Source organism: Protopterus annectens, chromosome 14.part0 (genome assembly GCF_019279795.1).
Source record: "Protopterus annectens isolate FY-2018-M chromosome 14.part0, PAN1.0, whole genome shotgun sequence".
NCBI classification, from domain to species: Eukaryota; Metazoa; Chordata; order Ceratodontiformes; family Protopteridae; genus Protopterus; species Protopterus annectens.
Genome location: NC_056748.1, coordinates 527,565,608 through 527,577,642, shown reverse-complemented (window position 1 = coordinate 527,577,642; position 12,035 = coordinate 527,565,608). Strand labels below are relative to the sequence as shown.

The 12,035-nt window shown below is 43.1% G+C and overlaps 1 protein-coding gene across 1 annotated transcript in view; it reads left to right on the top strand.

Annotated features, from left to right (window-relative positions):
- The window catches only part of RET (ret proto-oncogene), a 314,327-nt gene that overhangs the window by 282,635 nt on the left and 19,657 nt on the right, over nucleotides 1-12,035 (top strand). The window lies entirely within an intron of this gene.

The window sequence follows — 12,035 nt, the reverse complement described above, 5'->3', positions numbered from 1 at the left end:
AGAACCTAAATGGTCCAGCTCACTTACCTGTAAGATAGACAGACAGACAGGTATAAATAGACAGACCGACAAACATATGGACTGACAGGTAGATAAGTAGATAAATATATAAATAGATAAAAGAAAGATAGATAGACAGACAGACAAATATTGCTTAATGTCTTCTAACCAGTTAGATGAAGCACTTATAAAATAAAATAAAAAAAAAGCAATTCCAGATCTCATACTGATGGTAAGCTGATATTAGTGACTGTAATCCTGACAAACAACTGATCTTATCTCAGGTTTGGCATCCCAGATACTATTTCATTATACAAATCAGTCTCATTCTGTATCATGTTTAGTTATGAACATTAAGCTTCCTTCGAATGTTAGCCTAAAAACTGAGCCCAGAATTTATTTTATAGTATGCCAAATTTTTGCTTTCATGTGCACCACTGCATTATAATATTAAAGCACTTCACAGTATATTTCTTTATACCCCAGTATGTTTTACCGTTAACATAAATCAGGCAAAAATATGTACATAGCTTATTAGTAATGGTACCAAAGTGAATGCTACTTTATAGTATACTGAGAAAGTCTGTCTCCCCTTTAAACACATTTCCATGATCGCTTACTCACTTCATTTTGTTTATGAGTCACATTGCTTCGTTGTTTACCAGGGTAGGTGAAATACGAGTCTATATTACATGATCGAAGATTTACTACTTCGAATCCGTAAACATTGAACTTTACTGATCGAAGTACTAAAACATCGAATCAGTAATAAAACATTTTCTAAAACAAAAAAAAAATAAAACAAAAGGTTGTAAGCAGGGGGCAAGCCCCCCTGAACCCCCCACACCCACCACTACTTAAATATACCAACTCCAAGATCGCACTACAGTGTAGGAAACAGAAATCTTCTGTTTCCGCACTGCATTGTATTGAAGTGCAAAGGATGGTCTGCACCTGCCTCCACTAGGCTTCTGAATATTGGCTAAAACTTTATCCAACCTCTTATAGGCTTTTTTAGGCAATGCCAAATAAACAAAACTACCAACATAGCAAATAAAACCCAAAGAAACCTAAAGTGTTACTGCTCAATGCCAGAGCCTGCACTAGAAAATCCACACCCTACAAGCTCTCCTCACTCTGGAGAATATAGACATCTATGCTGTTAATGAAACATGATTTAAAGCTGCAGAAAGTACTCCAGCATTGTAAGGCTTTAGTGCATTCCACACACTTAAACCATCAGCTGCACAGACAGAGACAAAAGGTGGAGGGGTCTCAATCTATATTATCAGCAAGCATGACTCAAGGTTGGTTAAACAGGATGATGCACTAGAATTTTTCCACATGCGAATCACCATACCATATCCTAGCAAGTTATAAGTCACCCTCTATGTCCCTAGAATACCATAGCTTGTACCTAAACCTACTGGAGATGCTCACAATTAAACCAAATACCTATTTGTGGGAGACTTTAACTACCTCTCTTTAGACTGGGAAACATACACTGCCTCATACTTACTGGCACAATGATCCCTGGACATTAGTAACACAAATCCCCTTGACCAGATAGTGCACACATCCTCCAGAGGTTCTAACATGCTGGACCTGGTACCATTATCCAGATCCATATACCATTATCAGAGAGCACTGCACACCCATCCACCCCCTTACCCCCCAGTGTCGCGTCCACACTGGTGAGATTGGATTGCAAAGCTGTCTCCTTCAAAATAAAAGTCAGCTCTCCAACTCCAGCAAACTCTGCAGCAGTCAGGAACTATTCCAAAGCAAACTACATCCTATTAAGTGATACTTTGTCAAAATTCAATGCCCCTCCCGCCCCAGAGTTCACCACAACATATACATAATTGGTCAAAAGAGACCATGTACAACTATGTAAATGGCTGTATAAAGGTTGCTTTACCCACTAGAAGTAAACCCAAAACAAACTCCTAACCTTAACATAGTATATAAAAAAAGGAAAAACTCATGGCTAAAGTCAGGAAGAGCAACTCCCATAATGATATGAGCTCTCGAATTAAGCAGGAAACTAAGAGGACTAGTTAAGTTCAACAAGGCCAGTTATGTGGTCAAGATAGCCTGACAGGCTAAAGACAACCACAAGGCCTTCGACAGCTATTTCCTGAAACCTCAAAGGCAGCACACATCAGTGTGCAAAACTGGTGGTCAGTGGTACCACTTTCACTGTGTAAAGCAACATAGTGAATTTGCTGGCTGAAATATTCAGCTCATACTTCACTCCCTATTCCCCTGCCTTGCCCCATGAATACCTACTAGAATAACCCCCCCCCAGCTATTAACAGGGAACAGGTCCTGGCAGCACTCAAAAAGTCCCAAACATGGCCTCAGTGGGCCCCGGCAATATGCCAAAGTACATTGAAACATGTTCTATCAGAACCACTTGAGCCACTTTTCAACTGTAGCCTCAAAACAGGCTTTGTACCACAAGAATGGAGGACTGCAGTGGTTATCCCACTTCACAAGGATGGACCATCAACTGACCCCAGAAACTACTGACCTATTATTCTGACTAGTCTAATATGCAAAGCCATGGAAATAATTGTCATGGAAATGATCAACAAAGACATAGGCAGCCTTCAAATGTTAGACCCAACACAGTCTAGCTTTGTCAAGGGAAAGTTAAAATACTAAACCTGGTGGATGTCTTTGAGAAGGTCACCAAGGGAATGGATGAAAGGAAAACAATGCATATCACCTTCCTTGACCTAGCTAAGGCATTTGATACAATACCCCACTCGGGTATAGTTGATAAACTCATCAAAATGGGCAGAAACTCCTACATAACTCACTGGATATCCAGCTGACTCACAGACAAGGTCCCAGGAAGTCAGGATTGATGAGACCACCTCCAGTAAGAGACCAGTCACCAACGGGGTACCTCAGGGTTCCACGTTATGACTGCTGCTATTTTGCATCTGCTTCCCTGAGGTACAAGCTAATATCAAGGACATTTGGCAGACCAAGCTTGCAGATGACTGCAAATTTGGAATGATCATAGATTTCCCCATTACACAAGCATCTTACAAGAGGATCTAACACAGACAAATGATTAGTGCCAAAGTTACGATTAAAACTCAATGACAAAAAATATATTAGAGTGCCTTTTGGGAAAACTGCCACCCAGGCTAATTGCCCCATCGATAGGACACCCTATGAGTTGGCCCAGTAATCAGGATTCTGGGAACATATGTAGACAGTAATCTGGATTTTGACCAACATGTGCCCAAGGTAGTAAGAAAATCATTCTGTCATCCACCTTATAAGTAAAGGCATGGCATCCAGTTCCTAGGAAGTCGCAGTGTCACTTTATACATGCCTTATCAGACCCATCCTTGAGTATAATGCCCCTTTCAGCATGTGCCTGACCAGACATATGTGACAGTTGAAACACCCACAAAGATTCCTTATCTAGAAAATCCAGGGTTTAAACACATTGTCCTATATGGATAACCTTAAAGCCCTATCTCTATACTTATCTTCTACAGTTTACTGACAGGTAATCTATGCCTGGCATACAAGGCATTCTGGGATCCAGCTCTGATGGACCTTTTGCATATCTGCAAAACTAACAGCATCAGAACCACTAGATCCAAGGATTTAAATTTTGTTTGCGACATAATAAGAGATGTTGGTGAAACAGATATGTGTCTCATGGCATCCCCATGCTCTGAAGTAGGTTCTCCATCCATGTGAGTCCATCCTAATCCTATTTAAGCATAACTTTGAGCAATGGAGGGGAAAACAGATATTCACCCCAGGTCTGCCCCCCACATCTCTGATAGGCAGAGGCAAACTGTAATGCCCAAACTAAGATACCCCACCAAAACCTCTAGAAACTTCCTAACATACCACTTCCTAATAAACAACCATGGTACCTATGGATACAACTGGGTTGGATTTTTATGATAGGTTTATAAAGGCCCTGGTGGTTGTTAGCACAGTATACACCTATGAACCTGTGACACTTAAGGACACAGAAGTTGCAGTTGGATCCTGACCCCACCATTGGCACCAAAGGGAGAATTTTTTCCATTCAGTTAAGTATGATTTCCTTGTGTCGCCATTAGAATGTACAGAATATCTTCTAGAAGCATGTGCCTAAAGTGAATGAGAGCTACATCATCTAGATTGTCAGCCTTTGGTTTTTCATACTGGGTTGTATGAGTGATCCATTGTTTTGTGCCAAGATGTCCATATGCCGGGGCAACATTACAGGCTCTGTCCTCACTAGACTCAAAAAAACAGAGAACACAATGCTTCCTGGGTCATAAGGGGTCTTCCTTTATATTCTGTGTTATCATGGGGATTATGGGTATTCAAAGAAAAAGCACAGACAGAAAGACCTGCCCAGCTTATGGAGAAGGCTTTTTTGGTCAGGCCTCTATTGCTTGTATTTTGTTACTGCAAAAAGGTATAAAACCATAACTAGTCTGGGTCAAAGGGGGTGGCTGCCCCAGGTTCAAGCCTGTTATAGTGCACAATTGGCAGATGTGAGTAATACTGGACAACACTATTAGCATTGATTTATTGAATCTGTGAGGATATTGTGACTTTATAAATGAATTTTGATATTGCTTTTGCAGTCATTGCTAAAGTGTTTTAGTGCTCAGTGTGTGAGTGTGTGACAAAAACTGTAACAAGTTAATTGTTAAAGCTGTAGTAAACAGTTTATAAGAAGGAGTGAAGAAGGGTTTTTTTTATTACTTTGAAATTGAGGGGGCTATCAGCTTGAGAAAAGCACAGAGCATCAGATGGCCTAGGTACCGTTCTGGTCTGACACATCCCACACTTCTCCTTTCTGGCTGACTGGATGACTGATGCTCTTATTACCACATGTATACACCTGTTTAGCATCCACTAGCGTGTATCTGCTTTTGTCCTGCCCATCTGGTTTGCTAAGTAGTTTTCCTATAATAGGATGCAAGACATTCTGAGGGTTATTCCTGACTCCTAGGCCAGCTCATGTTTGCTCTACTAACCTGCACAAGTAGGAATAGCTTCCTCCTTGCTTATTGATGTACTGCATCACTGTGGCATTGACTGTAGGAATGTGTTAAATTTCATGTTGCCAAATGATCTTGAATGCCATGATGACTGGCATGACTGCCAGCATTTCTTTTATGTTAGTTTTCACTGATTTGGGGCTTTGTTCCAAAACCCCTTAGCTCCTCCAGATAGGTTCCCAAGGCCATGCCTGAGCAGTCTGTGGTGAGCATCTGTGCCTACGCTGACAGGCACTCCCCTGATTGAGGCGTTAATATTAAGTCCACCATAAGAGCTCTTTCTTTTTGCAGGACAATAGAATCATGGGGTACTGCAGGAAGTGGGTATGCTGTCACCATCTATACTCATGGGGTACTGCAGGAAGTGGGTATGCTGTCACCATCGATACTCATGTTGTACTGCGGGAAGTTTTTATGCTGTCACAATCTGTACTCATGGGGTACTGCAGGAAGTGGGTATGCTATCACAATCTGTACTCATGGGGTACTGCAGGAAGTGGGTATGTTGTCACCATCTATACTTGGGTACTGCAGGAAGTGGGTATGCTGTCACAATCTATACTCATGTGGTACTGTAGGAAGTGGGTATGCTGTCACCATCTATACTCATGGGGTACCGCAGAAAGTGGGTATGCTGTCACCATCTATACTTGTGGGGTACTACAGGAAGTTGGTATGCTGTCACAATCTATACTCATGGGGTACTGCAGGAAGTGGGTATGTTGTCACAATCCATACTCATGGGGTACTGCAGGAAGTGGGTATACTGTCACAATCTGTACTCATGGGGTACTGCAGGGAGTGGGTATGCTGTAACAATCTATACTCATGGGGTACTGCAGGAAGTGGGTATTCTGTCACAATCTATACTCATGGGGTACTGCAGGAAGTCGGTATGCTGTCACAATCTATACTCATGGAGTACTGCAGGACGTGGGTATGCTGTCACAATCTATACTCATGGGGTACTGCAGGAAGTGGGTATGCTGTCACAATCTATACTCATGGGATACTGCAGTAAGTGGGTATGCTGTCACAATCTATACTCATGGGGTACTGCAGGAAGTGGGTATGCTGTCACAATCTATACTCATGGGATACTGCAGGAAGTGGGTATGCTGTCACAATCTATACTCATGGGGTACTGCAGGAAGTGGGTATGCTGACACAATCTATACTCATGGGGTACTGCAGGAAGTGGGTATGCTGTCACAATCTATACTCATGGGGTACTGCAGGAAGTGGGTATGCTGCCACAATCTATACTCATGGGGTACTGCAGGAAGTGGGCATGCTGTCACCATTTATACTCATGGGGTACTGCAGGAAGTGGGTATACTGTCACCATCTATACCACAGGTACTGGTGTAGCTTCCTTACATGAAACCATGCTGGGGTTACCATCACAACTGAAGGCACCATATATTCTGGCATTCTTAGAAGTCACCTTACAGTAATTTCGTTCTGCTGTGTTACTTACCTGATGAAATTTGTTAGGAAAAACACTTTGTCTAATAGGAGGAAGATCCTCTGGTGTTCTGTGTTCAGTAGTGTCCCTAGAAACAAGATGTTTGCTGGGTACAAAAATGGGTTTTGAAAGTTTGACATCAAGGCCTGGATTTTGAAAGTAAGTTAGAGTGAATTGTAGAGCCTTCTAAATCTCCAATGATTTGCTGCTTGAATGAGGTAACGACTCCAGGTAAGGGGTATATGTGAGTGTTTTTTTTTTTTTTTTTTTGAGGTGAGCAATTACTGAATTTAGGCACTTTGTGGACACTGTTGGTGCAAGTAGAGTAACCAAAGGGCAAAAATGTGAACTGGTAATGGCAACCACCTGCTTCAAACTGGAAAATTTGTCTGCCCATTCTGTCTATGGGTCTATGTAGGTAGGCATCCTTTAGGTCCAAGATGACCATGTAAGCCTGTGGGAAGAGGTGAGGTAGAAGGTCCCACAATGCTAGCATTTTGAATTTTGTTATCTTTAGAAATCTTGAAAGGCCCAATAGGGATCTCCATGTGCTTTCATTTTTTAGCACCTAATACAAACTGCAGTAGAAGCCTGTGCCTTCTTTTGCTCTTGGTACATTCTCTATGGAACTATGCAAAAGTAGGTCTTACAGAAGTAGTTGGACTAACTGTTTTTGTCCCCGTGAGACCAAAGGGGGGTACCTGAGAATGATGGCATTCTTAATAACTGTAGTTTGTGCCCCTGCCTTAAAATCCTGAAGCACAATTTTATCTTGGGTGAATTCCTCCCATTTGTGAGGCCTAAATGACCTTATTCTTTTTATGGGATGGGCTTGAGAAAAAGATATTGAGGGTCTGGGCTGGGTGGATGAGTGAGGACTGAGCATGGCTAAGTCATACTGGTGGGATTTGTGGGAGTGGGGAGAGGAATGAGCATAGATAAGTCATATTTTCTCCCTGTTATGGTCTCAACCCTGAATGCTTCCTTGCTTTCTCATTCTGTCTGCTTGCCATGTTTTCTTATACTAGCCTTTCATAGCCCTCTGCTGCATTCATTTTTCTTGCCTATGGTAGAAAGACTAGTTCTGCTATATTTTGGCGTGGGAAAGAGAAATAAATTATTTCACAGACAGCATAATCTTCTTTTCCACTACACTTTTAAACACATTTTCGAGAGGGATTCTAAAGAGAAGCTTGTTGTGCAGTGGGACATTAAGGATCTCTGCCTTCAGGCTGGAATGCCGTAAGACTGATTTCATAGCTGCTGCCCAGTGTGATGCATTTACTAGATTATAGCTAACTTAATAGAGTGCTTGGCCACCTGATAACTGAGGCTGCAAAGGTCTAGAAGTTTCTCTTCCAGGTTCTTCTCTTATATGCCCTTAACCATTTCCTTTAGGTGGGGCATTGAGAATTCCTTGGTATTTTAACATATGACCTTTGGATTGTGACAGCAAGACAGATGTTCTTCATGTTTCACTGCTGCAATCATCACATTTGGGTTATCTGCCTGCAGGTAGCCCTCAGCCAGCCTGAAGACCAGAGTCTTCGGATTCCTGCGTCGGATGCTGTCTCCTCGTCCATGACGTCAGGTCGGCAGGGGTATGAAACATGCAACTGATGCCATTACATCAGTCTTTCCTGCTGTGTGGTGCCTGAAGCAGGAGCAGTTTGCAAGTGCCGGTCGGCCAACTCCTGAAATTTTCATTTTCGAGTTTCAGAACCAAAGTCTTCATAAAAAGATAAGTACCCCATTGGGGATCTTTTTTTTTTTTTGCTCCAACTGATGTCAGTAAAAGTTAACAATTGTCTTAACTGTGGAAAGCAAATACCTCATAAAGATTTTCATTCGTACTGCATTCCTTGCTTAGGCCCAGACCACGACGTCCCTTGCTGTCGGTTTTGTGCTTTGTTCAACCACCGAACTATTCATTGTCGGGCTATCTTTGCAACAAATTATTTTGGAACTCAGTTTCAGTACTCCGAAATGGCTTCTTTAGGCCATCTGACTACTGATCTTTCGAAAAAACATAAGGATAAAGACAGAGACAGACCACATAGGTCCAAAACTGCCGACGATGCTTCCATTAAGCTAGTCGCCAGTCCGCCGATACTCAGTGAGGCATTTTCACAGCCACTGATACCCGCTACTTCAGATTCGCAGGCCCCTACTGATACCCATTTGGAGTCCAGTATGCCGCGAGATGCTTCTTCGACTATGGAACCTGCGGATGTCTCTATCTTGGATGGGTCCAGAGCTGCTGTGCAGGCACCGGCTTCTGAGGGTGTATTCAGGCCTACAGACTTGCATTTTAAACTGACACCATCTTCTTCTTCCAGGCCTAAAACTCGCACCACGCCTAGGAAACCAACATCCAAACCGCAGGCTCAGGCCCATACGCATAAAAAACAAATGCTTAGAATGGCTGACGACCTTATTACTTTAATTAGGGGAAGCCAGCCTTCCCCCTCTAAGAGACCTAGAACTGATTTTCCTTCTGATTCTTCTGATCAGGAATCTGAAATTTCTGTTCCTTCTGATTACCAGGATTTGCCCTTATCTACGTACGAGGATTCTGATGCAGAGGATTCCATTCCCTCTGCTTCCCCTCCAGAAGATTTTTCTTTTGGTGAAACCTTGCACACTCTTAGAGAGCATTTCCACTGGGAAAGCCAGGATTTCTCTAACTCCAAAAAGAGGCTTAGGGAATTCTTACTCCTTCCTCAACACAGGCCTTTAGCTATGCCTCCAGTCCTGGACATTGTTGATGATGCTTTCTTGGAATCTAGCCTTTCCCCAGACACTCTACCTCCAGCTCCCAGAAAACCTGACAGGTATTATAGAGTACCTGACTCTCACAAGTTCCTCTTTAAGAATCCTACGGCGGATCCAGAAACCATTTCCCAAGGACCAAAAGGCATTAAGGCTACTGTTGCTAATAATCCTACCCCTTCTGATGGAGATTCTAGAGCCTTAGACAGATGGGGTAAGAAGGTATATACTTCTGCTACTTTGGCCATTAGGGCTTTAAATTGCCAGTTTCACATGTTAAAGTGTCAGCAGCATATTATGGGACTACTTAAACAGAAATTTATGTTTACTCCTGACTGTGCTGAACACTAAGAATTACAGGATTTAATGCATTCTGCAGAACAAGTTGGTAAACATACTTTGCAATGTGGTTTTGATGCTTTAGAAACATCTCACAGGGCTGCTGTCACTGGGTCTGTACTTAGAAGGCATGCTTGGCTTAAGGAGCAAAACTTGCCAGATCATGTTAAAGCTAAATTACTGGATGCTCCCTTAAACCAAGACCACTTTTTGGCAACAAAGCAAAAAAAGTCCTCAAAAGGATGGAGGAAAAAGCTAAATCTATGCAAACTGTTAAAGATTTCCTACAAGTACAGCCTCTCAGATTTAGTAGGCATTGGTCTTGAAAGAATTGGTCCTTTCCAGCCTCTTCCAGGCCTTCTCAACTCAGTCCAAACCCAGGAACAGCAGACCACCTAGGTTACAGTCTCAGGCTGTGCACAGACCTAAGAAGTGGGGGGCTCCCACTTCCAAAGCAGGGAATAGTAAGCCACTCCCCTATGAAAAAATAGCACAATGACTTAATCTTAACCCTTCCAAACCCTGCTCAGTTGCCTTAAGAGGAAAGATCGCCTTCCATGCAAAAAACTGGGAACTCATTACCCAGGACAAATAGGTTTTGAACATAGTTTCCCAAGGATACAGATTCCATTTCCACACACTACCAACCCCATACGGTTGGCCAGACCTACCCCCAAATCAGGGAGTGGAGACCCAACAGCAGGTTCTTTCTCTTCTAAGTATCCGGGCTATTCTACCTGTCCCAGCAGAACAAAGGGTACAAGGATTTTATTCAAGACTTTTCCTGGTACCCAGAAAAGATAGCTCCTGGTGTCCTATACTGGACCTCTCTATTTTAAACACCTTTCTGGTAATTCCAAAATTCAAAATGCTAACCCTTCAACAGCTTCTTCCTATGCTAGGCAAAGATGCCTGGCTGGCAACTTTAGACTTAAAGGAAGCTTACCTGCACATTCCAATAAGGGAATCTTGCAGGAAATGCCTACGCTTCAGGGCAGGCTCCATGCACTATCAGTTCTTTGCACTTCCCTTTAGCTTATCTGCTGTGCCCAAGGTATTCACAAAGTGTCTAGCTCCAGCCATTGCATTTTGCAGGCAGAGAAACATTCAAATATACCCATACTTGGACGATTGTTTGATTCAGGCAGAAAGCCAGGACTTGCTATTACAACATCTGGCATTCATAAAGAAACTTCTAACATCACTGGGGTACACCATAAACAAAAAGAAATCTCACCTAGTATCCTGACAACAGATTGTATTCCTGGGAGCAAGCTTGAACACAACTTCCCAGATGGCTTTCCTCACTCCAGAGAAACAAGTTTATTTGGCAGCCTACTTCAAACTTTTGGCCACAAAACCTCAGCTATCTGCAAGGAAAATTCTGCAAGCTCTGGGGTTCATGGCCTCTTGCATTCTACTACTTCCATATGCAAGACTGCACATGAGGAAACTACAATGGTATCTAAAAAGCCTATGGTGTCAACATTCTCAAGACGGGAATCAATTATTCCTATCATTCCTTGCATAAAGACAGAGTTCCTTTGGTGGGCAGAGTCCTGCTACCGCAACAAGGGACTACCTTTCACTCTACCCCCTGCCACCCAAACCCTAACAACAGACACATCAGACTATGCATGGGGGGCTCACTTGGCACAGCAGTGCATTCAGGGCAAATGGAACCCAAGACAGCTGCACCTGCATATCAGTCAAAAAGAAATGTTAGCTGTACAGAATTCCCTGACAGCCTTCAAAGACCGCATTCTTCCAGGACAACTATTGGTAAAGACAGACAACGCCACAGTTATGTGGTACATAAACAAGCAGGGGGGAACTCACTCGTACCCTCTCTGCAGACTAGCCATGGCTCTGTGGAACACAGCCTTAAGCTACCAAGTGCGCCTACAAGCTCAAGTCCTGCCAGGCAAGTTAAATTCACTGGCAGACGATTTAAGCAGAAATCTCATGGATCCACACGAATGGAAGCTAGAACCAAAAATATTCATCCTTTTGAGGAACAAATGGGGGACACCAGAGGTAGACCTGTTTGCCTCCCCTCAGAACTACCAATTGGACAAATTCTGCACAAGGACTCCCCACACTCAAGCTTGGAAAGTGGATGCCCTGTACTTTACCTGGGAAAGCCTCTCCATTTATGCCTTTCCCCCTCTGCGGCTCCTCCTGAAAGTTCTGCTAAAGATCAAACACGACAAGCCAAGGACAATTCTGATTGCACCAGACTGGCTGTGCCAGCACTGGTACCCCCTCTTGTGCAGTATGACACTGCTGTAACCATGGTACCTGCCTCATACCCCTTCCCTACTGTCCCAGCAGGTGGGCCAAATTCTGCACCCTCAGCTTCAAACCCTGAATTTTGAAGCCTGGCTAATTCCTTGAGCTCCCCAATAGCATTC